Here is a 25,661-nt window from a genome sequence, read left to right on the forward strand (position 1 = left end):
AAACAAATTTTCTAAAATTTTATGAGTAAAATTGACCTTTCAAAAAAATCTCACCTAAAAGTAGAAGTTGTTTCTATTAAAATGATCAAAAGACAAAACCTACATCAAGAAGTGGATCATTTCTTTCAATGTGGCTTTTCTTTATAATTTAACTAGCATTTGCCTGATAATTAGGTGTCAAAGTGGGTAGAATGGACTATATATGGCCTTCTTTTGCTACAGTCAGTTACATGGTTAATTTTCTAAGCACACCAGGAATACCGGGTGTGAAAAATAAAGTGGTAATAGAGGAAATGATCCCTCAAAGAGCATACTTTGTGTTTTTCAAAGGGTCTAATTGCCTAGGGGAAAATACAAAAAGCAAATCACCACTAATAACAGAAACGCTTACCAGAAGCTCTTTAGATACTTAAACTGTACAACTAGCATTTGTAAAGCTAATTACAAATTTGGATTCTCTCATTTTAAAAATATACTTCAAAGCATCCCACTTCTGTTTCAATGCTGAACCAAAGTCTGTGCAACTGGCACATAATCAAAGTAAAAAAAAAATAATAAAATACATCACTTGAATAAAGTTATTATTTTTGATGTTGCTAAATCCTGAACTGCAAAATGCCACAGGCTAAAAACTAGTAATACCACATGGTTATATTACCTTACATTTTTAAGAATTCATAGTTTTTCTAAATTCTTCTAAGAGTGTAGATCTCTTAGTTACCCTAGGTTCGTTATGTTGGACAGGCCACTCATTGCCTCTCAGCCTGACCCCTCCCATGGGTACTTCTACAGATTAAACAAGAATATGAACAAAAGTGGGATTTTTTTTGCATATTTTAAGACATATATAAAATGTTGGATATCTTTTTTTTTTTTTTTAAACAAACAACGTTGTGAAGCATCAAAGTATTAATCCTCACTTCACAGTTAAGGAAAGCGACACAGGAAGATTTGCAAAAAAGAAGTACCAAGTTAGGAGTTTTACTTCTGCACTGGCCACAAACAACGTGAATGATCAGCTTGGGACTTGATTTCTTTGGTAAAATGAGGGCATGGGATGAGATGATTTTAAGGTTTTCTTGACACAATGGCTCTGTAATTTGGGACTTAGACATAGCAATGATGGGGAAATTTTTGGACAGCACCTTAGAAAGTATCTTTCTTGAAGGTCCGTGATGCCAAAGGCACCATCTGCCACGTGGAGGCCTGCAGGGCTGGGCTATCATTTTTGAATAGCCTGCTTCCTCTGGAGAGGGGGCAGATATTAGGTCAATCATTTTGCTGTACTGAGGAGATGTTGGGGGGATCCTAGAGGATAAGCAAAGCCTCCTGAGGCATAAGAAGGTATGTGAAGAGGTTAAAACAGCAGGTCTTCATTAACCAGTAGAGATATTTTACTACTTTCACAACTATTGTAGCCAAAGAAATGTATACCAACTGGATGTCAGTGTTGTTAACAGTATCACTGTTGGCAGTCACTCTCAAAGAGACAGCCACTTCTATGGGCCACCCACCTTTCTTGGCTGAGTTCCCAGTATGAAATGAGTTGTGTAAAAGGGTTTTTTATGTTGGGGGCACATGATAGCCACATGGGAATTTCACTCTAAAAACACTGGGGCCACAAACTTAGACCTCTGTGATACTACATCAGCACTAATATAACTTTATGTGATGACAGAAAAGTTCAGCATTTGCACTGTCCAACATAGTAGTCACTAACGCCTCAGGTGGTATTGAGCACTTGAAATAATATCTTGTAACTTTAATCTATTTAAATTAACTTAAATGTAAATGTTAGCCAAAGATTGAGTTATAAGAATAAAAGAATGCAGTCAACCTTATATGTATAAGAAGTACCTTCTGAAAACCCGATCCTGTCCACATGTTGTAGTGGACAATGCGGCTATCACACATCCCTAAGCTAAACTTCTTAAAGGTATTTCAGACCCCAGAAAACAACAAATACTATATTCCTTTGATCAGTATCTACTGACCTCCTCCTAGGTTCTACATACTCTTTAGTTGTCCAAAACAATGGTGAATAAGAGAACCATAGATACTTCTTGCCCTAATGGCATTTTTCAGCTAGACTAATTTCCAGAGGCCTCACAAAATCTTGAAGTGGCTCACTAGACTGCTCTTAAGAAAAGGTGGGTGAGGAGATATGGTAATGCTATACTAAGCATGAAAGCACTGCTTTTTCATTTCTTCATATTTACTGTTAGAGAAGCTGGGGGAAAGTCTAAAGAGCGATATCTGAATGGTTACCAGGCATTCACTTTCAAGTAAAACACCATATCCCAGATATGGGAAATTATCTGTATGTAATTTCCTCTTACATAATCTTGAATTTACTTAAGAGAAAAAGTCAGTGGGACCTGCATTATTGAGCTAAGAAAAAGCAAATGATATTTAATTACTGCAACAGTCATAAAAAGTACAAGTGGGTATCCAGCTGCAAACAGTGGGCAAGGAAGCATTTATATCAATTAGTTGTGAAATGATCAGGTTTTCTGAAGGTACTTCTTGTACAAATAAGGTTGATTGCATTCTTTATTCTTATAACTCAACCTTTGGCTAAGATTTCTTACTGGCCTTAATGGGATTTGATGAGCAAAGCCCTAGGAAACTATAGGTGGGGTTGTTTTTTTTCTTTTTCTAAATCACAAATCTAATACCAAAACATAATTTCTAAGGAACAAAATGTGGGTTAATGCTCTCTTGATTTCTGATATTGCTCCCTATGTCCTCATGTTGTTGATTCTTTCCTAAACAAATTGCCTGTCTGCACTTTATTGGAATTTAGAGTGATACCAAAAAATATTAGCTTATCCTCTTGTTTGAAACTGAATTCACATTTGTCTAAACTTTAAGAACAGTGACTTCATGTTTTCAGAATCAGTATTTTCAAGCTAATTGTCTTCAGTGTTTTTACATGATCATTTTTGAGCTAAAAGATTCACCAAGCAGAGCAACATGATTTTGCTTAGTATCCCCATGAGATGGTACATGTGTGACTCCTGCCAGCAAAGCTGGTTGTAAAGTGTCACTTCTGGCCAAAGTCAGTGTACTGACTTTGTAAAAAATTCTTCCACATTTCCATACACACGTACACATACTCCATCACTTTCCCATTGGATTGAGTAGAAAGATTATTAATGAAGGTCCAAAAACAAAACAAGAGTTTAAAACTCAATTCCAAAAACACAAATTGCATTTAGACTATTATCTACTTAAAAATGGTAAATCTCAAATAGTCTGCTGGTTTCAGGTTGTATACAAATATTACTAACATATTTTGGTGGACAGGTTTACTGATGAGCACACTAACTTGAACAGCCCTGGAGTTTTTATTCATATTCAGAAAGTCCAAATGCAGTAGTCATGCACCATTTCGCGCCCAGAAGAGTTTTAAAAAGAAAAGTGTCAAACTGATGCTAATTTTTGGGAAACTACAGAGATGAATGTTTAAAAACCTATCTTTCAAACAGAATTTAAACAGTCACTTGATGGGGCAGAAGATTTCTGAATCCTAGATCTTGTGCCTTTCATGTTTTGTTCTATGGGCATAGTGACACAAAGAAATGTAATTTTCTACTGCAACAGGGAAAGAAGTGAGGAGAAGACACAGTCATTTCAGACAGGACAGAGAAAATTGACTGAGACAAAAACAAAAACTCTAAAAGTTTCCACTTACATGTTCAGGTGCTGGGACTTAGTTATTCTGGTTTGGGGAACCACAGCTAGAAAATTCACTTCTTTGATGTTCGAGGTATATATGTCCCCAAATTTAGCAAAATTAAAAAAATTTCACCTCTGCCATAAAAGGAGAGTGCAATTTGAACCACTTGTCATTCATAATGCAAAAAAGAAAAGCAGATAAAAGGAGGCAAGTGCTGAAAATACCTTCCCTGAAATAATTCTGGGGTTTCTGTAGGCTCTCTATATAGTAGATAAAATCCTAGTGTATATTGATGAAGTATCATCACCTCATCACAATTGCCCTTCGCTAAAAATTTCTATTCGTTAGGAGTTATACTATAGAAACTTTAAAGATGTTATTACTACATCTCATAGGTGAGAAAACCTTGGCTCAAAGAGGCAAAGTGCCTTGCCTGAGTCATACTGCTGGAGATGGGCTGCTACATGATCTCAGCTCAAGTTTCCCTGACTCTGAGTGGTCCCCGCCAACATCCATTAAAATTTGGGAGATTATTTTTTTCTGCCAAAGGAAATGAACTTTCCCATGTGCTACTAGTAAGAGGTTCAAGCAAAGTGGCAAAACTTCAGGTTCTACTGCAACGTATTTGTGTAAAAATAACTGATTAACCTGGGAGTGTAAAATGAGTATATTTCATGAACCACTAGAGTTTTAAAGTTTTTTCCTACTGTAGTTTCTTTAAAAATATTATCAGACATCTTGTTAAAAATATTCCATGTCATTCTCTTACAGGTCATAGTATGACTGCTGTCCTCAGTCACAGAGATGGCAAGGAAAGCATACCTTATCAAGCATCTCACTCTAGGTCCTTATCTCTAAAGATCATCACCACTCCTGGCAATGCTTATACAGAAAATGCTCAAAGTAGGTTTTGATGTAGCATTTAGGGGTGTTTCTAGGATGCAAGTACCATATTTTCTATTTTTCTTTAAGGATCAGCTGTGATCTCTGGCAGCCAGTGACTAAACTTACTGAGGATGCAGGTGGGCATGGTGTTGAGGGTGCTTAGCAACTTGGTGAAAGGCAGTTTCTTGGGAAGCTAGATGAGTACTGAGGGTGCCTTAACTCCTAGAGGAAGTACTCATTTGGGGCTGGTCAGGGCTCTCCCCTCCCCTCCTTTTCTTTATCTGAGAACATCGCCTCTGCCAGTGCTTCATCTATCATTCAAAAAAAACCTCTGCAAAGTCCTATGTCTTTCTGGGAAGCTGCACACAGCCAGAAAACCCTGAGAAGTCTTACCCCTTTTGAGATTTCCCAGTGTGGTACCAAGTATGGTCTACAGTATCTCACACAAGACAAACTGCTGCTGGGCTGACCATGCATGAACCTGCTGAGGTCCACACGGAGGTGATCGCTATAAAATGGGCAAAGTTTGCAAGAAGTCTGACCAAGAACTTTAAATATAAGTAAGGCACTTGGCAACTACCATTCCAAGAAAAGACCTTATCATTGATCCACCTAGCCCAGCTAACGACCTATCAGTTATCTTTAATTCTCCAACTCCTAGATCTAGTCCCTCAACAAGTGCTATAAATTCTACCTTCAAATGGTGTCTCAGGCTCTGTCTTTTATTCCTCTTTGTCTCTCCTACCATCGCCATGATTTCTCATCTGGTCCACTGCTACTGTCATTGTAACTGGACTCTATTTTTAATTCCCTTCTGGCATGTAGAGTCTCCAAGGCCATGCTCAATTAGGTGATTCACTAGGGAGACTCAAAGTAGTAAGAATATGCTATACTCATGGGTATGGATTATTACAGCAAAAGGATACAAAGCAAAATCAGCCAAGGGAAAAGGTGAGTGTGAGTGTGGAGGACACCAGACACTCACTCCCAAGAGCCCTCTTTCAGTGGAATCATGCAAGGGTATGCTTAATTCCTTCAACATAAAATCGTACCAAGTATGATGTACTGACTACAGGGAAACAACACTAGAGTTTCGATGTGGGATGATTTTACTGTGAGCTGGTCACCCTCTTCCTGCATATAGCACAATTCCAGAATCCCAGAAGGAAAGCAGGTGTTCAGCATAAAGTGCATTGTTTGTACAACTACTTCAAAACAGCACTCTGACCAGTCAGGGGATGTCCAGTAGGACACTCTTGTCCAAGACCTAGATGGCGGCCAAGGCACACAGGCAAGCAAGGCTTCTAAAGGACAGCGGTCTCAGGCCTGTTCTACTGGCTCTGCACATACAGGAGCCAGCGATCTTAACATTCTAAAAATCATGTCACTTAACTACTTACAATCATGAAATGATTTCCAAAGCTCTTAGAAAAATATCAGCCCGTTCTCTCCTCACCTGCTGTTATGCGCTCTCTTACTTGTTACAGTTCAGCACCCTTTCTGGCGATTATTCAAAGTGTTGTCCAGCTTTGCCACTTGCTAATCTCTGCCTAGAATTCCCTTCTCTCCTCTCTTAGCTTGGCTAGTTACTTCTGCTTTACTAGGTTCTCTCAGAAATACTATCCCTGTTAACATCTTCTGCCCTTTTCCCAACAGTGATGCATCACCTTGTTTGGTTTCACTGGAAGATAATTAAAATCCACATGTTTGATACATAATTATTTACCCCCTCCAAACCTGGGTAAAACCCACTATAGGGACCTAGCCTCCATTATTCATCATGGATCCTGGCACTTGGAAGACTACCTGATGCAAACTTAGGAATACAGTGACAGATGCGCATAGAGAGAATGCTGGAGACACTGCTCTGAGGATCTGCCGCCTTTACCGGCCTTTGAGGTCTTGGTCAGATTTCTGCATCCAGCTCATCTGCTGTGTGGAAACTGACCTCACATCTGTCCTCAGCACTCCTCCCTGGATGCCACCTCTCTTCTTCTCCTGCTTCTTGATGTCCCTTCCTTACATGATGAACTGGGAATCTTACTCTGGATTTAGTTTCTATGTTCATATCCTATCTGCCTTGTTAAAAAAAAAAAATCAATGGTGCATAACCCCACTGTGGTCACCTGCCCTTGAGACAATCTGGCACACAACCCATGAGCCATCGTACTGAAAGCAGCTGAGATTCCCTTCAGGCTCTTCCTTGCCCTGTGTCCCAAGCCACCTCAATCCTCTCTCCTGACTGCCTTTGATTCCACTTCCAAGCACATGGATGATTCCTGGCAGCTGAGGAGAAGAAAGAAAGGGGAGCAGAGGAGATTGTGGGTAGAAAGCTGCTGAGCCCACTCAAACGTAGGCTTTTCCTGTTTTGCAAAAATTTTTTTTCAGAGTGAGTTTAAACTGTGGATCAGCAGAAATGAAAAGGACCTTGTAAATCACTAAGCCCAACATCTTTATCTTACTGATGATGAAACCAAGGTGTGAAGAGGTTAGAAGGAAGGAGAAAGAATATTTATTGACGACTTACGATCTGCTTCCAAGTACACAGGTCCAGGTCCCACAGCCAGTGGGGAGCGTAGCTGGAGCTACACAGAACTTGAATGAGCATTTGTGCACCGTACAAGCTCTTGCCCACACTTACACATTCCTATCAGCATAGCATAGGAAAGGGCTGATGCTTAATGTATATTGTAAAGATACTTAAAATTCTTGTCCTAAAAGGCAAGCAGATTTCCTCTCTATATTATCTGATACATTTTTTATTGTAATAAAATATCCAAAACATAAAATTTACCATTTTAGCCAATTTTAGTGGCATTACGTACATTTGCTTTTCATGCAACAACCATCTGAATAGTCAAACCAAAATAAGGTTGAAAATAGGCAAAACAAAATGAAAAAGCATTTGAAGGAAAAGGTAAGCAGAAAGTAAGTGTTTAGGGGTACATTTAATAAAATGTTTTATACAAGTCAGGTTTCCCATGAGGCATTATTCACTATGTGCTTGTCTTTAAAATGGAGACTGAGAACACTGTTCACCAAGTGAAAAGTTACAAGTTTTTGTCCTTTGTGTTGATTCTCTAGGTTCTAGGCTGATTGTAACCACTTATCAAAATGTTATACAACTCAGGACATTATAACCTTCCATGCATCCTCCCTAAAAGGCTAACTAAATGGTATTGCTTGGATGCATTTTTTTCTTAAACCACTCCTCTGCATCTGGATGAAGCTGTCTCCATCATTTGTTTCTACACAGGATTTGAAAGTATTGGCACAGAGCTCTAGGGACATCCCTTAGCTACTCAGCATTTAGTTCGATCTCATGATATATTTAGTACGACCACTATATTTTCCTTCCTTTCTTGGTTTAATGACTCTTAAATATACTAACATCTTGTCCTAATCCACTAACAAAATCTCTCAAATGCTAAGACAAAATCAGACTGCCCTGCAGGTAGTGAGATCATTCACTAAGAATTCATTTTTATTCCAAAAATTAGAAGGACCAGGCCATAACAGAATCTATCACACACCCAGAAAATTAGCCCAGCATTCAAAATATTTTAACATTTCTTGTACCACAGATCCTTTAAAAAAACTGATAAGACTTTTCCCAGAGGAAAGACACACACACACACACACACACACACACACACACACACACACGATATCTACATAATATTGGAAAGTTCAAGGACCCTTTAAAACTTATCAAAGGATCCCTGAGAATCCACAAATCCCAGGTTAAAGTCTCCTGGAAAAGAGCTTCAACGGGAGTTTTTTGCCCAGGACCCTGCAATGCACCTTAGCACCTACAGCATTTCAGGGTGACTTGCTTTGATGCCCCTGTGTCTGCCTGACAAACGACCTCTTTGGTTCAGGCTTCAGGAATAGTTCTACGGGATTGCTAGTTAAAATTACAATCACTACGGTTGCACCAAGTCAGCTGGCCGCGCTGGGAGCATTCATTGCTCTCATCATCTCTGACGTGCTTGCCCTGCTTACGTTCTGAATTCTGCCCTTCCATTTGCCTTCATGGGTCCTCTGGTCTGCCCTGATAGCCTCAGCTGTGTTCTTGCCCTTTTCTTTTGGTCCTTTCTTGCATTCTTATCGTTTAAAATTCTTTTGCTTTTTCTCCAAAAGCATCCTTCAACCTTTTGTATCTTTCTTCCTTCAGAACGATCTGCCTGCCGACTCTTAAACGGTAGGTCTGGCCATTCTCTGTTGGGCCTGGGCCAGGTTTTCCCTTCAGGAAGTAATTTGGTAAACTGCGTAAGAATAAGCCTGAAGTCAGACAGACCTGTTCCAGCCCCAGCATACAAGTGCAATGGCTGCCCAGGTCATGTAAATCAAGGCTCAATTTCCTGTTATGAAAAAACAATCGGTAATACTAACTCAGGTTCCTGAGGTCTGGAAGACGCCCAGTCAATGGGAGTGCCCATTACTTTCCCATCTTTCTTTTCACCTGCGGGATTCAGTATTTTCTGCTTTTCAAAGGCAATTCCTGCTTCTATGGTAGCCATAAGTATATGTTGGTACTTTTAAATAGATCTATTGAGCTATAATTCATGTCATAAAATTTATACTTTATGTACACAATCCAGTGATTTTAATATATTCAGAGCTGTACAATGATCACTACTATCAGAACATTTTCACTGCCCCCAAAAGAAACCCCTTACTCATAGCAGTTAGTCTTTATTTCCTCTCCCAAATCTCAGTTGTTGGCAACCACTAATCTACTTTCATTCTCTATGGATTTGCTTATTCTGTACATTTCACACAAATAGAATCATATATTATGTAGCTTCTAGTGTATGGCTTACTAGGGTGTTTTCATGATTCATGATGTGGCATGTATCAATATCTTATTTCTTTTCTATGTCTGAATAAAACCCTACCATATGCATTTAACTGTTTTGTTTGTCCATTTATCATTTGATGGGCATTGGGTTGTTCCTGCATTTGACTATTATGAATGCTGCTGCTATAGGCACTTATGTGTAATTAGACATATCTGGATATATTTTTAATTCTCTTGGATATATGTCTGGAGTAGAATTGCTAGGTCTTATGGTTAATTTTTTACATTAACTTGGGTATGCCATGATACGTGGGTCAAATATTGTCGGAATGTTGCTGTGAAAGTATTTTTTTAAAAGAAGAGATTAACATTTGTAACAGTAGTAGAGCAGATTATCTTCTAGAATGTAGGTGAGTCTCAATCAGTTGAACGTTCTACAGAAAAATGATTGATTTTTCTTAAGGAAGACGGAATTTTGACAGCAAACTGCCTTTGGACTCAAATTGCTACATCAACTCTTTCCAGAGTCTCCAGGCTGCTGTCCTGCCACGTAAATTTGGACTTGTCAGTCTCCACAATAATGAGAGCCAATTCCTTAAAATAAATGTATTCTCTTTCTCCCTTCCCCTCTCTCTCCCTTCCTCTTTCTCCTTTCCTCTTCCTCTCTCCCTTCTTCTTTCCTCCCTCTCTTTTCCTCTCCCTCTTTCCCCGTCTCTCTCATCTATCTCTCTCACAAACATACATATCCACCCACCTACATTCACATGTACTCTCTCTCACTCTCTCTTTCTCTCTCTCTCTCTCTCTCTCTGTTCTGTTTCTTTGGAGAACCCTAACATATATATACCAGGACATATGGTAACTCTATGTTTAACATTTGAACAACTTCCAAACCGTTTTCTGAAATGACTGCACCATCTTACAATCTCATAGGCAATATGTAAGGATTCCAATGTCTCCACATGCTCAACAATGCTTACTAATTTCTGTTTTAGAATTGGGGCATCCTAAACTGGATAAAGTAGTGTCACATTGTGGTTTTTAAATCTTTTTTCCCCTGGTGATTAACAATATTCAACATCTTTTCATATACTTATTAGAATTCATATGTATTTTCTGGAGAAATGCTTACTTAATTGTTTGCCCACTATTTAATTGGATTTTTTGCTTTTTGAGTGTTGAAATGTAAGAATTCTTCATAAATGCTTGATTCAACCTTTGTTAGGTACATGATTTACAAGTACTTTATCCCATTTTGTAGGTTTCACTTTATTAATGGTTTTCTTTGAACATGTAAGTTTCATTTTGATAAAGTTCCAAGTATCTTTTTTTTTCTTCATCTCTCGTCAAACCACTATTTTCTTTTTTTTTTTATTTGTTTGTTTTGTTTTGTTTTTTTGTACCAAGAATTAAACTCAGGACCTTGTGCTGCCAGGAAGGCATTTATACCACTGAGCTATATCCTTGGTCATACCAATAGGTCTTTAGGTTTTATAGAAACCATTAATCAGTCAAAGGTCATAAAGATTTATTCTTACATTTTCTTCTAAGAGTTTTGGTACTTACATTCAGCCTATGATTCATTTTTAGTTAATTTTTATGTATGGCAAAAGGCAGGGCTCTATTGCCTGTTTATTGTAGCTTTGTAGTACCTTTTTAAAATAAGAAATGTGAGTCCTCCAAATTTTTCTTTTTTCAAGACTATTTTAGTTATTCTGGGTTCTTTATATTTCTTGTATGAATTTAAAAGCCAGCCTGTCAATTTCTACAAAACAGCTAACTGGAATTTTGATGAAGATTGTGTTGAATATGCACAAGTTTGGATAGTATTACAATCTCCCAATTTACGAACACTGCATGCCTTTCCATTTATTTCTTAATTTCTTCCATAGTGTCCTACAGAATTCAGTATCCTTTTCTTAATTTATTCCTCAATATTTTATTCTTTTTGATGCCATTATAAATGGAATTTCTTTCTTAATTTCGTTTTGAGTGTTTCATTGATAGTATATGAAAATAAAATTGATTTTTTGCATTTTTTAATCATGTACACTTACTGATCTTGCTTATAAGTGCTAACAGTTTTTTGAGTATCTATTTTTTGTGGTGGGTTGAAATCTTAAACATTTTTTTAAGTACTGTAAAGCACAGAAAATTCAGACCCATTAATCCAGGACTTAAATTTCACTGCACATACAAAGAGCTCACGCTGCTTGTTCTTCCTGCCTTGATTTGGGTGATCCCCTACCTGCGGGTCACAGGGCTGGGAGATGGCTCGACTCCTGCTGCTCTTATTGACGGCCCATGTAATTATTTGGAGAGAAAAGATTTTGCAATACAGGATCCACGGTAAAACATGAACCTATTTTCCACAGAATGGTGTTATAAATAATCAGATTCACAGCTCTCTTTGTATAGACATCATAAGGTGAAGAAGCCACAGGGTCAAGCCTCACCATTCTCAAAGAGGACTTAAAAAGTTTATTTCAGTGGGAATCCATATCTTAAGTGAGTTCTGAGTGAATCTTTACAAAAGAGCCATCCTCGAGATTTCTTAAGGTTTCATGTAGTCTTTACCTCTGCTAACCTAGTTCCTCTTTTTACTTAGGGCAGACTCTTGATGTACATTACTTTTAGGGACAGTGGTCATTATTTTCACATAAGAAGTACTAAATTTAACACAGATTAAAATTGTTGTTATTATTATTTTTTTTCCTAGACTATAATTTGCTTCAGGTTTAAAACCTGATTTCCAGCCAGGGAGCATCAGAGACCTACTTTGCATCTCTGAGTCACTGATTTGAACATGCATTTGTCAAGAATACCCAGGCATAGGAAAGGATCAAAATACCACAGTTTGATTGATTCAGAAAGTTACTTTCTGCCACCAAGCAGTCTGAGAGTTTCTATACTGCATCTGACTAATTGGGGATGCGTAAGAGCAGAGTAAGTTAAGAGTCCTGTGGGAAGACCTGCCTCTGCCTTAGGCACCAGGATCCCAAGGAGCAAAACCCTCTGCTCTATTGGTGAAGTGTGTCTGCACTATGCACAATGAGCATAATCTGGGTATCGGAGTCATCTTTGAGGGGATCCTGGTATTTCGGTTTGACAAAAATCGAGAAACATTTTAGAAAGAAAATCGGATTTGTGTGTAAATGAAAAATATTCCTGAAAAGAAACTCTGTTACGAAACTGAAATCTGGAGACCGCGGTGGTGCTAAGTTGAGTCATCAGTTCCCTTTACACCCTAATAATCAACGGCACTTTGATCACAATGACTGCTCTGGGTGATGCTTTTTTGTTTGCTTTTTTGAGTACTTCCTTGTGTAAACAGGTTGTCTCACTATCGTCTTGCAAACATGTTTACATTTGGGGGATCATAGGCAACATCTGTTAGAAACAGATTTTACACTTTTCTGTCAGCTTATGGGAATCTGAATTGGATTTCTTGATAATATATTTTTTTAAAAAATGAATTTCTACTGGAAGGGAGCATGATGTGCTATTTTGATTGCTCCTCACATAAATACTTAACAGTCTGTCCTGAAAATGTCCAACTGAAGTAAAAATAGGCATTAGTTATTCTTTATATTTTTAGATTGGGACAATGAGGTATACAGAAGTTAAATGGCCTAATCAGTGACCAAAGAGGGGACAAAAAAGGGACAATATATATCTCAGGTCTTTTGATTTACATACTGACACTTCATCAACACCCCTCAAATCCTTAGGCATTCTTAGGATTCTTTTATATTATTTGCCAAAAATGTTACAATTTTTCACCAATTTGAGAAGAACAGTTCATCTGGAGAAGGCAAAGGATGGATGGGTGAGAACCCTTTAGGCAGCTTCCTTACCCAGAGCTTGAGTTAGAGACCCAGCAATACCACGAGAGCTGGGGCATGCGAGAGCATCAAGACAAAGCCTGGAGAAGTTGAACAGACAGGAAAACTTAAGGCAAGATGCCTCCAAAATTGTAACACTACACATGCTACTGCCCTGCCCAGAGCATGCAATCTTTAGGGAATGCCAACTCATTCTGGCCCTTCAAATTTAGGCAGGAGTGGTGTCTGTGTGAAGAGAAATAACTGCCACCACGCAGCAGACTCCATGGAAGGGTCTCAAGGCAATGAGACACTTCGGCCACTCTCCTTCAGTCCCCCGGACTCCCACCTTGCCTTGAATTCATACTCCCACCTTCAATGTTTTAAAATTTCCTACCCAAGTGGTCTCAAGCTTCCAGGCTCAGCAGAAGCCTTTTTGCTGGGTCCTTCTTGCCTTGAATGGATTGCAGTCTTTGAAAAGTGAGCAGAAGTTACGGAGCAATGTTAATGGATATGTGGTTTTATCATGGTTGTGTGGGTATCAAGGGACCTGCAGGGTAGATGACCGGGAAATGGGAGAAGCAGGAAAGAAGAAATGGGTGTATTAGCTCCCTAATACCTGCCTGTTTTTGGCTGGCAACACAAGGAGCCTGGAAATCCTAAATTAAACCTGGTCTTCAGAAATGTCAGCACATCAAGGCAGAAGATCCTGAACATACCTATGCAGCCAGTTGTTAGCTTGATTTATAATATCCTAGTATTTAAACATGTGGCACATGATTGTTAATTGTGACCTTGTTCTGAGCCCTACAAATGTTAAGAGCCAGACCTATCCAGGCGCTGTGGAGATCAGGGCTGGGTAGCCTGCAGATATGGGTAGGAAGTGGTAGACTACAGACATCCAGGGCTGCAGCCACTGACCCTATGAGTGAGCAAAGGCAGGGTCAAGGGACTCTTCAAACATCAAGGTAGCCCTTCAGCAAAGGCCTCCTTCACTGCCATTTTGGGAAAACCATGCTGAATGGGGCTTAGCCAAACCTTCTCTTGTTTGGCTGTACAACAATCAAATATTTAATGGTCTCACCATGGGTGAACTAAGCAAACATTAATCTTAAAAAAACCATCACCACCACCACAACCACCACAACCACCACCACCAAACAATCACCTAATACCTTCACCTCTTCTTGTGTCACCTTTTTTTTCATACATAATTTGTGAAGTATTTATTGAATAGCTTGAAGGGACTGATGTGAACCAAAATAACAGCAGTTATACGGTGCAAATAAGGACCAAAACACAGGCAGAAAAGTAAAAATATCAGTCAATGTTATGCTGAACTGTAAGAAATAATTAAGTAGTTGTACATCAACTGCATAAATATGATTCATTTTTTTTTCATTTTTTTTTTAATTTTATTTAAGGAGAAAAGAAAAAAAAAGCAGGGAAAGGGTACAAGTTATACAGATTTACAGAAAAAAAAAATGAACAGTAGGAAATCACTAGTTAATGGATTACATATTGTCATCTTAGAAATAATTGTTCAAGTCACAAAATTAAAGCTTGTAAAGTGGACATTCCATCAATGATACTGCAAACAGTTCTGTTCATTGATCCAGTAAAATCCTGTGATATCATTTTCTATCTTATACACTTAAATATACATGCAGTTATATAGTTTGGAGCACTTTCTTTTCCTCTCTTTTGTACCATGACTATTACACATTTTGGGTTTCATTGCTCCCATGGTTCTTATTACTTTTTTGGAAGAGAGTAAAACCAAATGTGACATAACAGAACAGAATCGGTCAAGTCAAAAGGGTGGATATAATAGATAATGTAAAAACATAATACAAGGTGATCAACAATGGTTACCATAATGCCTCCCGCTATCTCTAATAGAATTGCCTATATCATTAGTTATAATACAATTGAACAGAACAGTAAAGAATAAAACCAACAAAACCAAAACATTGGAAACATTGTAGGTCTTCAAAAGTAGATAAAAGTCAACAAGAATGGGCGTCATAATGAATCTCATTATCTTCACAGCTGATGCCTAAACTTTCGAACCTGATACTATCCAGCAAAACAGAATAGGGGAACATCAGTTAAAAACCAGATGGTGAGAGTAATACAGGGCTTTAAATCAAGGTAATGAAAAGTCAAAGTGGGTTACTATAATATATCCTGCTATTTTTTTCCTTTAATTAAAAGGATAAAGATAAAAAAGTAAATAGTGGAGTGGAGATTGAGATAAAAGAGGGCATAACAACAAAACAGCGCAGATCAAAACATAACCATTTAAGCAGAATAGTGTTTCACCACCAGATAATCCTAACCTAAAAGTAGTTACCATATTGTCTCTTTGAAATCCTTGAGTACAACTTCGTATACTGTAGCATTAAGTATATCAAAACAATGTAAAACCATTCAAGAGAATGACAGCATTACAGAGTATTTAGAATCGACTAACAGAAAATGAACAATGGTTTCTGTATAATCTCCTTGTCTTTAAAAGGTTTTTGCTTATACTATCGTACATAATAAAATCCAATAAGATACAGCCTATTTAGACCATTGGAGACAGAAGGACAAAAGCTAGGTGAGACTTCAAAACAAGATGATACTAAATCAGTATTACCTATTAAGATGTCATTTTCTCCAAAATAGCTGTTCCTATCATCCAATCTTCTCTGTCTCATTTCTGTTGAGCTCTTTTCCCGTCAGTAGCTGTCAGTTTGTCTTCTTCATTTTGTTCTCTGCTCTATTCGTTGTGGCCTCCCCGCCACTATTTCTGGGTTCTTTGTATTTTTCTTTTTTTAGAATATCCTGCAATACTTTCTGTAGGGTTGAATTGGTGGTTGCAAATTCCCCCAGTTTCTCTTTATCCTGGAAGCACCTTGTTTTTCCATCAATTTCCAGGGACAGTTGTGCAGGATATCTCAATCTTGGCTGGAGATTATTATCTTTCAAAGCTTGAATTATTTCCCCCCATGCTCTTCGTGATTTGATGGTTTGTGCAGAGAAATCTGCTGTAATTCTGATGGGTGTTCCCTTGTAAGTGGTCTGTTTCTTGTCTCTGACAGCTTTTAATATTCTGTTCTTGTATTGAATTTCTGGAATTTTTATTATTATATGCCTGGGTGTTGCTCTGTTTGGGTTGTAGGTAGCTGGGGTCCTGTATGCCTCATACATCTGAGTATCTTTACCTTTTGCTAAATTAGGAAAATTCTCCTGGATTATTTCTGTGAGTAGCTTTTGTAGTTCACTTGTTTGTGTCCCTACTTCTTCTTTTATGTTCTTAATCCTTAAGTTATGGATCCTCTTATCATCTTCTTGTCTTTGTATTATTGCTGTTTGTTTCTTTGTTATTTTTAAGAAGTTTTTCATTTCATTCTCCCATATTACAAGTCTGCCCTCCAGTTCAGATAGTCTGTCTTTAGTTTCTTTCAAGCTGTTATGCCAGTCTTCTATAGACTTCTTAGTATCTTGGTAGTCCCTTTGAACCTGCTTCACGTATTCTATGCTTTCTCTGTTTTCTCCCTCAAACAATTCTCCCCTTTTTTTCTGTTCTTCCATTCCACCACCTGTTTTTTCTTGGGTGGTACTTAGCATTTCTCTAACTATTCTGCATACTTCTAGCTTCAGGTCGTTGATAACTTCATTCCTGAATTGGTCTATGAGGCTCTCTATATGGTGCCGTATGTGTATTGGTGCGGTGTCTGCTATTGCCTGTTTCTCAGAATTGGGGGCCGAGGAGCCTTTCTTGTTGCTGCCTCTTCCCATGCTGCCTCTTCTTCTCTGTTCCTTATATGTGCAAGCTTATATAAGAGGCCCAGCTTCTCTCCCAGTCAGCCACAGCCTGATCGAATTGCGCCAGTTAGGTGTTCCCGCTCACCGCTGCGCACCAGTTAGTTACGGACCAGGCAGCCTTGGCTTCTCCCCTCCCGGCCACCGTCAGACTCTGGGATCTGGGTTGGGACAGCCTACCAGGTCCGCCGGCAGCGTCACGCAGGCCAGGCACTTTTCACCAAGCCCGCCCGAGAGGGGGATGTGTGGCTGGAGTCACCACCCGCGCCCTGCTCCCGCAGGACTGCTCGGGCCCAGAAAGTCCTCTGCTGGAGTCAAACTGTGGTAGAGTGTCAGTTTCTCTCACTCACCTCACCACAAGTCAGTGCACACCTTCCTGCCGTTCGCAGATTGCCGTTCTCAGAGCTTCTGCGCGTCTCTCTCCTTGCCAGGCCACTGTAGAGGCAGCCAGCCGCAGTGCGGCGGGAAACCAAATCGCGGCTTACAATGGCGCGGGGTCCAGCCTCCACACCGATGCTTTTCTGTTCCTGTTTTAGCACCAGGACTGCATTCCAAGGTGGTTTCTCTCAGCCCAGTTCGTTCCTGAGTCAGCAGAGCATATCTCCACCTGCTTATGTCTCCTTAGTCCGCACCATTCCTGGCTTCTGAGCCGAGTCTTTCAGAGAGCCTCTGGTAGTTGCTGTTATCTGTCTGCCATGTTCTCCCGGACAATATGATTCATTTTTAAAAGCCCACACATGTTACACCCACTTTCTGGAGTTTCCCAAAGTAATTTAAAACTATTTGATGTTGCTTCCTGTTTTTCAGTCCTTTTATCTATTTATGGGGGTGGCAATTCTACTGTTACCAATGGAACAAGACAAAAGTTAAGGATACGGTAATTTTTTGGCTGTAGTCATTAAAATTTGCTTTAAAAGTCTTAATTTTTAGACCTTTAATAGCAAAATGTGGGTCCTCCTCTTACCTTTAACATAATTATTTACAATTTATCTCTTGACCGTATATTGCATCAAAGCTTTGTCTTAAACTTGATGAACCTTTACAAAAACTTTGTGTTTTCTGCTATTTGTATTTTCCTACTGAAACAACCAATTTTCAGATGTGAGAGGAATAAATTGAGGCAGAGGCTGGTTGGCCTTGGTCTATGTTCAATACATTTTTTTATCTTCCTTGAGACAAGGACTGGTTAAAATAAGATTTCTTTGCATTTGAAGCAGCCATTTCCAAAAAAAAAAAAGCGAAAACATTTCAATATTATTCTATATTGTCTTTAAGGAAAAAGTAGTTCAGGCACCAGGTATCACAGAATAAAGTTTCAGCATTCCATATCTGCAGCGGCCACCTCTTCTTACCTGGCTTTCATAGGTCATTATTTTAATCAATTAGATAGAGAAAAAACAAACCTACACTTGTCCATGAAGTAAACACCATTTTGGGTGGAGGCATTTGGGGATCAGTGAGTATAATCTGCCATCAGAGGCTGGACCACAAACAATTGATTCTAATTAGTTACCTCTAATGAGAAGGTCCTCATTCCAGGGAGCCAAGTCCATTTTGAAGAATTCTATGTACAGTATTATTGTGCATACAGTCTTTTCTGAGGCAAATCTGCCTCCTCATAACCTAAAAACGTGGGTCTGCCCTCTAGAGAAGGCAGAGCAAGGACAGGACTATAAAGGTATTAGGGAGCAAAGCGTGTGAGTTCTTTCCCCCAAACCTTCTCTCTAGGTAACTGTTTCCACTTCCTTTAAATGTCACTTGGTTTGACATCGTTTCATGTCCTCTCACTATCACTGCATTGGGTTAATATTCTCTGAAAAAAACCTTTGAGGTCTAAATTTAAAGATAATCATTTCAATTTAACACCACACTGTAACCAACAACACACTTGCCAATATATACATCAAAGTGTGATTCCAAATACAGGGCAATCTTAACAGTGAGGAGCTGACAGAACTATGATCTTGGTCTAACAAGGCAGGCTACATATCATTATGTTTGGGCAGCTCCATCCTCACACTGACTCGGATGAACTTGAAACCCTCCAAGACCTTTTGTGTATTACTAGTGCACTTTATTTCTCACAATTTTGATTTGTGATTTTTTGGGGGAGGGGAAATACAATTGTAGGTCTTAGAACTTACTCCTATTCTTAAATGTCAATTCACCCAGCTCTAGTTCTTTCTTTTTTCTTCTGTTTATCCACTCAAGGGCAAAGGAGAAAGAGAACTGTGCTCAAAGGATTTTTCTTTTTTTATCGTGAAACTGTACTGGGCTTACAGGGTGAAAACTAAGTCAGAAAACAATATCCTTTAGGAACTGGCTCAGTGTGTATGCTGCACTGAATCTTTCCTCAGTAAATTCTGAGAGGAAACGCTGAATAAATATTTACCATATTTATTTATTTCCCCTACTGAGAACTATCTAAGACAAGAGGATGTTTAATGATGAAACAGATTTCAGGACTGCTGCTCTGCACAGTGTCCTGCCCCAGGGGCATGGGGACTGATATGAGCCCAGCCTCATAATGAAACCAGACACAGTTCACTTCCTTTTTTTTTAAACCACCCCCTCACCTGGGAGATGTCTTGAGATGACACAGAATTAGTCATGTATCACTAACATGAGATACTGAAGGGAATGACTGGTATTCATTAGCAATAATAGTATTTAAAATATTCCCATGGGAAGATGGACAATATTTTCTTGGAATGGAATAGGACCCTGCCTAAGTCTTTCTGCTAAAGGCTCCTGTTCCCAATCATTTCCAAAGGACAACGGAGATCCTGCAACCTTAGAGCTGTTTCTTCTTCTAATTGATATGACAAGGAGAAGCCAGGAAGCATCCAGATAGAGATGACTGGGTTTCACTTTCAGGGCTTATTACGGAAGGTAAGCACTCCCTTAAATCGGAAACACCTTTTGTATAATCCTCTAATCAGGTTTTTGGGAAAAAGTCTACCAGATCTGAGAGAAGAGTTCAAAGTACAGGACTCTGTTTAATGCAGCCCAAGGAAGAGAACTAAAATAGCCAAAGCAGTGGAGAAACAGCCACCATTTTCCTAGACTCAAGCAAGTACAAAAAACCTCAAGAAAATCAGCCTCTCAACCAACCAACCAACCAGCCAACCAACCAACCAACCAAACCAGTGATGGTGAACCTTCTAGAGCTTTCAATGTATCATTGAAACAACCCACTGAGGCACGTGTGCCACAGGTTTGCCACCACTGACCTAGGCTCTTGCTATGGTTTGAATATTTTTTGACGCTCATGTTGAAATTTAATCCTCATTAATGAGATATTAGAAGGTGGGATCAGGTACTTTTATTCAGTGACTGGCGTCTGCCCTCATGAATGGGTTAATCTATCCATGTGGTTATCAGATCAGTGGGTTATCTTGGCAGTGCGTCTGCTACAAAAACCAGTGTGCCTGGGTCTCTCATACTCTATGTTTTGTCATGTGATGTCCTGGTCACACTGGGACTCTGTCAGCAAGAAAGCCACCACCACATGTGGCCTCCTGATCTTGGACGAGAACTATGAGACCAAATAAAACCTTTTTTCTTTAAAACTCACTCAATTTGCATTGTTGTTTTTAGAGAAGCATAAAATGGAGTGGAACAACCCTTGTTATCTTAGAGATCCCCCAGAGCTTATTTTATGTTTCTTACTGTCAACCTTTGTTGAGGATGTAGGGAAGATCTGCTATACTCTTGAGCTTTCTCTCTGCTCTTCCCAGTCATATCAGGGATTGATTACTATTCTTGAGCTCTGGGTTCCAAACCCTTTCTCTCATTTAAGCAATATGTTCCGCAATTTGTCCTCAGTCTCACTGTGACGTTATTTTCTCTCTTTATCCTGGACCAGTTCTCCTGGCAAAGAAACATGTTTAATATCTTCCATCTTAGAAATCCCTTTTTCATTCCACAGCCTCCTCCAGATACCACACCTCTCTCTCTCTCTGTTCTTGTTCTGAAGGAGAGCCCTCAGGAGTTGCCTACATTTGATGTCCTATTTTCTTATTTCTTATTTTCTTCTTAAACTGTTGAAAGTGCCTTTTTTGTGTTGCTCTGGAGAAATTTTACCAAGGTCGCTGGTGAGCTCCGTCTTGTCAGTTCCATGCTCAAACCTACCGTCTCAGCTTACAAATGACTCTTCAGCAAAACTGGACGGAGTTTCCCACTTTGTTCTTCTGCGGCTTCAGTGTGCCACGCTGTCCTGACGTTTTGCCTCACCGGGATGCCTTCCCAGTCTCCTTGCTGGCTCTTCCTCCTCTAAATGTCCGAGCGTGTCCAGCTACAGATCTTTCCTCTAACCACACCTACTCTTAGGACTACGCCTTTTGTTACCTGTATACTGAGGAAGCCCAGATTTATTATACTTCGCTCTGACTTCTCTAATTTCCAAATCCAATTTTCTATTTGTTACCTGAATATGCATCTCAGATATAACAGAGCCACACACAAAAAAGAATTCTTGTTTTCACCCTCCCTCCAAATTTTCTTATCTCTAGTTTTTTTTTTTTTAATCATAGTTCCTTGGGAAAAATCTCTAAAGATGAATCAAAGAAAGTAGTAAGTCTTCCATTGACTATATCGCCACAATACATCCCAAACGGAACCAGTTTTCACCACCTCAGAGTTCCTGAAACATCTTGGACCGAGAATTCCTTTATATATCTAAAATTTTTTTAAAAACTCAAAAGAGTTCTTTGATTATGATTGTATGAGCTGTATCTGTTGATATTATAAATCAAAGCAGAAATTTAAAAAATTATTATTATATAATTAATGTTATTTGCTAAAATTATTCATTAACATAAATAATTCACTTTATAAAAATAAGTGTATTTTTTCCCAAATAAGAGTGAGACAAGTAACACTGTTTTACATTTTTACGAATCTCTTCAACACAGGGCTGATCTGCCCAGAGCACATTTGTTATAACATTCATTCTGTTGTGAGATGGTGTTTTGACTGAAGAGTATGAAGAAAATTTGGCTGCATGGAGATATGTAGTTGGAAATGGATAGAGTATTTCAGTAGTCTTTAGTAACTGTGGATATTCATCTTTGATTCTGTTGTAGAACTCAGTAGTGGTAGTTTTAAAAATGTGGAGTCTGAAATGTAGAACTCAGAACCCCATCCAGAAACTTTCCTCATTCTATCAACATTAAAATCTATCGATCTGTCTTGTACTTCGAATGGATCTTTTACTTGTGCTCTATTTTATAACACCATACACTCATCATTTGGAAATACTTGCATACTACCATAGAGATTGTCCACATATTTATACATTACATCATTTGATATTGAAAGATCTCTATTCATTAATTTCACCATCAATTTCATCAGCAAAACTCTTTAATGTATGAGGAAGTCGTCAAGTTCAGCAGCAGTGAAATGTTTTACAAAATCCTAATTCTTGTTTTGAATTTGATCACTGGCAACAAATGCTGTCAGTTGTTTTCCTGGAAGTATCAAAACCATTTCAATTTTGAGAAAATGTCTGTCAAGGAAACATTCAACTCTGCATAACTGGAGTTTGCCTGTGAGTTGTTCTCCTAAGGCTGGCAATCCATGAAAAAACAACAGCCAGTTCAGCTTAAAACTCAACAAGTGCACGAAGGTGTCTTTAGAGACAAACGTCACAGTTTGGCACAGGATAGGAGAACTTCAAGTGCATGTGCCACTTCGTTGCACATCATACAAAAAAGTTATTGGTTCAGGATGGAGATTTAATGAAAGGAGTAATGGTTATTACTTGTGCAAGGACGTTCTTCAGTGGCACTGGCAGTCTGTTTGCCTCTGAATGTTTGGTGGTAAAGAACCTACACGTTTGGTGCCCCTGCCATGTTTCATGCTATAAGACACCAGCAGTCTCACCCATCAGCACCTCTGCACCATTTAGTTACCTGTCAACAGTGTAAAGTGGGAAAACAGCATTTTTATTGAACAAGGAAAAATTTTTGACTTTGTATTTCTCTCTACAGGTCTGGGGACCTTCAGGAACCCTGCACTACACGAATTGGACATCTTCTGTTACAGGATCTTCTCTCCTGTACCTACACAAAAGCTTCTGCGCTGACTTCTATGCTTTCACTTTTGTGAAAGATTAGTGAGAGTAATCTTTTTTAAACGTACTCCAGATCACATCACTGTGCTGCTTCAGACCTCTTCTTTAGCTTTCCACTGCTCGTAGGAAAGAGTCTGGGATTCTTCCCCACAGCGAGCCCCTCTCTGGACCGTCTCAGTATTGCCCATTTTTCTTTGCTTTCCTCCTCTGCAGTCATCTGTGATATAAGGGAAAGAAACTCGCAACCAACAAGACGTCTGCTACAAGTTCGTGTTCTCTAAGAATGAATTTTGGGAACAATGGAGGTTAAGAGCAGAATATATTTATTGAGAGAAAGAAATCTTCTGTCTGAGAGAGACAGAGAGAGAAAGGGACAGAGACAGACAGACAGACAGACAAAAGGGGTCCTGAGTGGGTTGCCGAGGACCCTGCCTTTTATCAGGATTTTATAGAGCAAAACCCCAAGATGAGGCAGCTCCAAGGTGGGGGAAAATGGGGGCTTGCAAAATGGGCATGAGATGGGACAGAACTATGATCAACCCATAACTGATCAGGTAAAATTGATTAAATTGGGGACAAATGGGGAAGCAGCTCACATAGCAAGCAGGCACACCTAGCTCTTCCTGCAGGGGTTGGGTTAGTGGCTCCTTCTGGCTTCCTCCGGGTGACAGAGACCTATTTAGAATATCAGTCCTTGATATTTATCCTTAGAAAGTATGTGGGTATCTTTTGTCTTGAGATCTGGTCCGCAGCAAAAGTGTCTATGTCCCCCACAGTTGCAAGGTACCTGTTCTTCTGCACTGGTTCCTTTGAGGACCTAGCCCTGTCTGACTGCCTGTAATATTTCTATTGAACTCAGCTGCCTGGAACACTTTGGCCTGCAGATGTTTCTCAAACAGTGCCCTGCGTGCTTTAGTACTTTCATGTTTTTGTTTGACTCAGCCTGGAAGGCTTCTCCTTCAGAGTTTGGCAAGGTAAGGCCTTCTCATTCAGGTTTTAACTCGCCTCTTAGGTACTGCCCAACCTTCTGTATACACACCTCCCTAAACACTAACCTCCTCTGCAGCACATGGCTGCATTTTGTTACCCTCCTAGCACTCAATGCTCCCTGAAACAATTTATTTATTAATCTGATTACTGGCTTACAGTCTGTATTCTTTTTTTTTTAATTTTTTTTTCTTTTTTTATCGGTGCCAGGGATCGAACTCATGACCGCCTGCTTGCAAGGCAGGTACTTATGCCGCTGAGCTAAATCCCCAGCCCCTACAGTCTGTATTCTTGAAACAGATTCTTGAAACAAAATGTAAACTTCTGTAAGAGTGGGAATTTCCTCTCTTATGTCCTGCAATCTAAGACAGTGCACAGAATTCAGCAGCTGATTGGTTAGTATTTGATGAATGGATACAAACATGTATAACTGACAATGAGTGCTAAGGTAAGATGCTGGAAATCCCTTTGTGTGCTGCATGACAGCATATACGGCTGTCAGGAGTCTGTGAATCCTCAAGACCCTTGCATAAAGTACCATAATATTTACATATAACCTATGCACGTTCTCCAGGATACGTAAATCATCTCTAGATTACTTATGACACCTAATACCGTGTGAATACTAAGTGAATAGTTGTATAGTGTCTTGCTTATGGAATAAAAACAGGGGAAAAAACCCATACATGTTCAGTACAGGTGAATATCTTTTACAAAAAACATTTTAAAACTTCTATTTGTAGTTGGTTCAATCTTTGGAGGTAGGAGCCATACAGATGGAGAACTGTATATGTAAGATAAGAGCAATAATGTGCTTAACTTATAATCACCCATCACTGGTACAAACTCTAGTTTCACAAATAGGTCTTAGGTGACATTACCACTTTATGAACGGTTGACCATCTTGACTACATTTCTGCAGGTCAAACAAGGTAAGACTCCCAAATTGCATGGCTTCTCCCCAAACTGCTCTCTCTCTCTCTGAATAGTCTTTCTTCTCCAGGATATCCTCTACCATGAAGGTGAACTTTCAGAGTAGAAGCCTGGTCATATATATCCTTACTTCCCATTAAGTTGAGCTCAAATACAGCTTCCAAATTTGGTCACAATCAGAATGTTCTTAGTTCCTTAGCCTCGCCTTTCACCAGTCTTCCTGATCTGCTCTATGCTCCAGCCACCCTGAACTGTAGTTCTTGAAAAGCACCAAGAATCCTCCTCTTAGGGTTCATGCACTCATTCCCTCCTCCTCTTCTCCTCTTCTCCTAACAAACTCATCCTCTAGGTGTAAGATCGTTGAGTACTGCCCTCAGAACCTTTTTGAACTTCTGTGTCATGTTCGCTTCTTTTATAATTCTACATTACCCTCTACTCCTGTAAATTCCTATGATAAACACTCACTTTCCATCCTCCCCACTAAGCTGTGAGCCCTCTGGATCCAGGACCCTGCTCTAGCACCTAGCCTGCTATCTAAACAACAGGTGCTCACTCTATGAGAACTATGGAATTAATGAACAAACGAACTAATGCTTGAGTCCCACCAAAGGCAAACTTCGAAAGCACGTGTGGTCAGCTTTGCCTTTGCTCTTA

At 39.3% G+C, this 25,661-nt stretch overlaps 1 protein-coding gene and 1 long non-coding RNA gene across 6 annotated transcripts in view; one reads left to right on the top strand and one right to left on the bottom strand.

Moving 5' to 3' along the window:
- Positions 1–25,661, bottom strand: part of Bach2 (BTB domain and CNC homolog 2) — a 342,094-nt gene that overhangs the window by 157,830 nt on the left and 158,603 nt on the right. The gene's annotated exons all lie outside the window — the stretch shown is intronic.
- LOC134472141 (uncharacterized) overlaps positions 14,605–25,661 on the top strand; it is a 59,685-nt gene continuing 48,628 nt past the window's right edge. The window contains exon 1 of the long non-coding RNA XR_010042005.1: positions 14,605–15,652. This is a non-coding gene — a long non-coding RNA (uncharacterized LOC134472141). The remainder of the gene's footprint in view (positions 15,653–25,661) is intronic.

This window comes from Cavia porcellus, unplaced genomic scaffold (genome assembly GCF_034190915.1).
Source record: "Cavia porcellus strain 051 isolate PalLab524CR breed Dunkin Hartley unplaced genomic scaffold, mCavPor4.1 scaffold_22, whole genome shotgun sequence".
Classification (NCBI taxonomy): Eukaryota; Metazoa; Chordata; class Mammalia; order Rodentia; family Caviidae; genus Cavia; species Cavia porcellus.